At 43.3% G+C, this 4,764-nt stretch overlaps 1 pseudogene; it reads left to right on the plus strand.

The window, feature by feature from the left end:
* The first annotated feature begins 932 nt into the window (after positions 1-932).
* On the plus strand, positions 933-3,591 carry LOC147965504 (uncharacterized; annotated as a pseudogene).
* Positions 3,592-4,764: the final 1,173 nt, after the last annotated feature.

Consider the following 4,764-nt stretch of genomic DNA (forward strand, 5'->3'; position numbering starts at 1 on the left):
TATTGCTGGGCCGGTTGTTTTGTCACGGTCCGATTAGTAGAAGGTGAGTGAGTAATACGAGGCCCCCGAAGCGTAATGTAGAGCTATACTGCTCTTGTTTTTCCTTCCGCCCTGCTTAGGAGAACTTTGTCTAGAACCCACTTTAGCTAGCTTTCAAGGATACCATTACAGATGAGTGAAGCGAGTATACCGTTTCCGGAGCTCCCGAGGTAGCGCGGTAGCGGAAGCCCTTTCTAGTTCAAGCAGTTCCAATTCCTATTCTGCTTCACCGCTTACACCACACTCTATTGGTTCGCCTTGTGGTGCCTTTCGATCAAGGTCTACTTTGGTTGATCCACTTTCTTCTACAGCGTGTTATCCGCATCGAAGTTAGCCAGGTTCCTACCGCTTCTTGATATTATGGATTTTGCAATCCCTGAATGCTAGTGCTTCTACAACCAACGGATACTATTTCACATAAATAATAAGTAGAAATGGACAAACGAGTGTGGCTACACAGAGTGAGGAAAAAAACATGGTGGTACCAGCATTGCGTATCACTCACTATGCTTTATGTAATATGGCTTAAGCAATGGTAAAATGGGAGTCCTGAGCAAAGCACATCTGATCGATATGAATGAAAGATACATCCGTCTTTTCTTCTCCTTCGAAGGTTAGGTATCCGCTCGTTAGTTCAGCGCCGCATAAATACTTACTTTAAAAGGGGCGACTCCCGCCTGTGCTTAAGTTGTTTCAAGCTTGTAAAGACTCGCGATCGGAAGATTGACCTGGTTTTCTTTCAGCTGAAACTCTTCCTAATGGTTCAGATTCCCCGGGTCCATGGGTCCATGGCCGCTTAGCTTAGACAGCCTTGTTAGAGACATGAATGCGGGGTGAGGTTTCCAATTGATTTGTATTCACCGGGACCTCCCCTTATTGGATTTTCTCCACTTTTCTAGTTGCCGTGGAAAGAATGTTGAGCAAATGAGTTTAAGGGGTGGTTTTCTGTTTACTTTTTTTCAGCCTACGTCGTCTCTCTTCCAGAACCTCACAATCATCAGTGTCTGAAGTTTCATGATGAATATTGGTTTCACATTTTATTGCTTACGTGAGGAAATATCAATTTGGAACTCAAATTTGTATTTGAGTTATGATGAGGAGTGAGGTAGATTCGCATTGTTGAAGAAAGCGAAGAAAAAGGATGCTGCTATGGCTTGCTTGTGGCTCTTTCTTCTATTGGCTAGTCTCAGGCATGATAGTTTCAATTTCTTTTGGAAAGCAAGTGCGGCTCAGTCATAAGTGTTAGTAATAGCATGAAGTAAGTTGTCGGTAGCCGGCATTAGGTAAAAGGAAAAGCTTCTCAAAAGCATCTAGAAATATCATAGAATGGTGATCGAGATCACCTTCACGGGAATCATCCTTTGCAAATTGGGGGAAGGGAACCAATCAAGTCACCAAGAAGTTCCCGAAACTTGGTTTAGTATTAAGGTTCTTCTCTTCCAGCGTTTAGTATTCAAGTTCTTCTCTTCCAGCCCCCTGGCCCCTCTTTGATAAGGAAAGTTTTCATTTCTCAAATCAAAAATGACAAATATGGTTCGATGGCTCTTCTCCACTACCCGCTTTACTACTTTCTATTTTTTCTTATGTATTAAGTTTCCCTTAATATAAAATTTGATATTACTTTCGATTTTTATATTTTTATTCCTTTGTCGTTTTATATTCTGCCTAATACCAATTTTCAATCTTTTTAGTTCGTGCTTCGTCGGCTCCTCCTTTCTGATCACTCTCCCGCCGGAGATTCAAGACCCCCAGGCTCTAGCTCATTTAGCAGGGCTAAACTTCTATCTGAGTCTTTACGAGCAGGATCCGGGATGGGTTACGTTCATTCAGAACGAGCTTAATCACAATACCCCCCTGGAAGACATACCTGGGCGGCTTAAGCTCTTCCTAATGGAAGAAAAGCTCTCTTCTATGCGACAAGATGTCATTCAGGAATTTGTGGCGCTTTATCAAAGAGTAGGGCCTTATCTACCGATCGAGCCCTACTTGGTCGATGAAGCGCTTCGTTCCTATCTGGACCATATTCACGCAACTGATTCTTTCACTGTTCTCCAAGCGTCTTATCAAGATCTGCGGGAGAATGAGGGAGGATCCGTTTTCTTTCGAAATGCTGTTTCCCACAACCGGGATCTCCTTGAGGCGGAAAGCTCCGCAAGGAGGTGCCTGGAAGTGGAACAGAGGATCCGGTGGGAAGAAATCCCCAAGAGCAAGGCAAGTCTCGAAAGAGCTGAGCACGAGCATGCTCTCGACTTGTTTAAGTCGGAGGATCTTAGAAGGGAATTAGAAAAAAGAAGAGCGGGGTAGCTCAGTAATTCTGATTCTTTTCTCTTCCAGCCCCCCGGGCCCTCTTTGATAAGGAAAGTTTTCATTTCTCAAATCAAAAATGACAAATATGGTTCGATGGCTCTTCTCTACTAACCACATGGATATTGGGACTCTCTATTTCATCTTCGGTGCCATTGCAGGAGTGATGGGCACATGCTTCTCCGTACTGATTCGTATGGAATTAGCCCGACCCGGCGATCAAATTCTTGGTGGGAATCATCAACTTTATAATGTTTTAATAACGGCTCATGCTTTTTTAATGATCTTTTTTATGGTTATGCCGGCGATGATAGGTGGATTTGGTAATTGGTTTGTTCCGATTCTGATAGGTGCACCTGACATGGCATTTCCATGATTAAATAATATATCATTCTGGTTGTTGCCACCAAGTCTCTTGCTCCTATTAAGCTCAGCCTTAGTAGAAGTGGGCAGCGGCACTGGGTGGATAGTCTATCCGCCCTTAAGTGGTATTACCAGCCATTCTGGAGGAGCAGTTGATTTAGCAATTTTTAGTCTTCATCTATCAGGTATTTCATCAATTTTAGGTTCTATCAATTTTATAACAACTATCTTCAACATGCGTGGACCTGGAATGACTATGCATAGATTACCACTTTTTGTGTGGTCCGTTCTAGTGACAGCATTCCTACTTTTATTATCACTTCCGGTACTGGCGGGGGCAATTACAATGTTATTAACCGATCGAAACTTTAATACAACCTTTTTTGATCCTGCAGGAGGGGGAGACCCAATATTATACCAGCATCTCTTTTGGTTCTTCGGTCATCCAGAGGTGTATATTCTCATTCTGCCTGGATTTGGTATTATTAGTCATATCATATCGACCTTTTCAAGAAAACCGGTCTTCGGGTATCTAGGCATGGTTTATGCCATGATAAGTATAGGTGTTCTTGGATTTCTAGTTTGGGCTCATCATATGTTTACTGTGGGCTTAGACGTTGATACTCGTGCCTACTTCACCGCAGCTACCATGATCATAGCTGTGCCCACAGGAATCAAAATCTTTAGTTGGATCGCTACCATGTGGGGAGGTTCGATACAATACAAAACACCCATGTTATTTGCTGTAGGGTTCATCTTTTTGTTCACCATAGGAGGGCTCACTGGAATAGTTCTAGCAAACTCTGGGCTAGACATTGCTCTACATGATACTTATTATGTGGTTGCACATTTCCATTATGTACTTTCTATGGGAGCCGTTTTTGCTTTATTTGCTGGATTTTACTATTGGGTGGGTAAAATCTTTGGTTGGACATATCCTGAAACTTTAGGCCAAATCCATTTTTGGATCACTTTTTTCGGGGTTAATCTGACCTTCTTTCCCATGCATTTCTTAGGGCTTTCGGGTATGCCACGTCGCATTCCAGATTATCCAGATGCTTATGCCGGATGGAATGCTCTGAGCAGTTTCGGTTCTTATATATCCGTAGTTGGGATTCGTCGTTTCTTCGTAGTTGTCACAATCACTTCAAGCAGTGGAAAGAACCAAAAATGTGCGGAAAGTCCTTGGGCTGTTGAACAGAATCCAACCACACTAGAATGGTTGGTACAAAGCCCTCCGGCCTTTCATACTTTTGGAGAACTTCCTGCGGTAAAAGAGACAAAAAGCTAAAAAAAACCTCTCCTAACTATGAAGGAAGTTTCATAGAGATAGGTGTGGGGAAATAAGTTCTTCATTTGAAGAGTTAGTTGGCTGGCCTACCGGCCCGCAGATTAGGTTGGCTTTTATCGCCAACTGAACTGCGTAACCAAAGCGATTCCTTCTTGGTGGAGATAGGTGGGTCCTGGTCCAACCTAAGTCAGTTCGAACCTGACGGGTCGTTCGTTCGTGTGGAGAATCTCTCTCCTTACTCAAGATTTCTTTATTTTCGAGGCGAGGCATATTCATATGTCGAAGAAGGGGGAAGTGTCTCCATTTACGCTCATAGAACCCGGAAAAAAGAATATACCGTCGTTTAAGGACCAAGGATGCGATGTGAGAAGCGTAGGTCGGAGTAGCAGGAGTATGCGACAAGCAGTTGCATGTTTGATGTGGGTCTGTAACGAGATGAATTAGAACACTTGGAATCCTCGCGGATATAGCTGCCACGAGGGCTCTTTCCCAGTTAATAGATTCATTCCTTCGTTACGGCGGTTGAGGGTACCTGCCGTTCAGAGATGCTATTAGAGTAGGAAAGTTAGCCAAGTTATCCTGCCTAGTTTAGATAAAGCACCCCGATCATACCAGACGCAACCCGATCATTGTATACATAACATAGTGGAATTTGAGTAAATTCTCTCTGCCTTTCCCATTTCCAATTCAAAAACCACTAGGCATAGAAGGAAATCTTTCCCGGTAGAAGGTTCTCAGTAATCAGCAGTGGGAATAAGCCCTTCCAG

The sequence above is a fragment of the Triticum urartu genome, chromosome 6A (genome assembly GCF_056163025.1).
Source record: "Triticum urartu cultivar PI428250 chromosome 6A, HENAU_Tu73, whole genome shotgun sequence".
Classification (NCBI taxonomy): domain Eukaryota; kingdom Viridiplantae; phylum Streptophyta; class Magnoliopsida; order Poales; family Poaceae; genus Triticum; species Triticum urartu.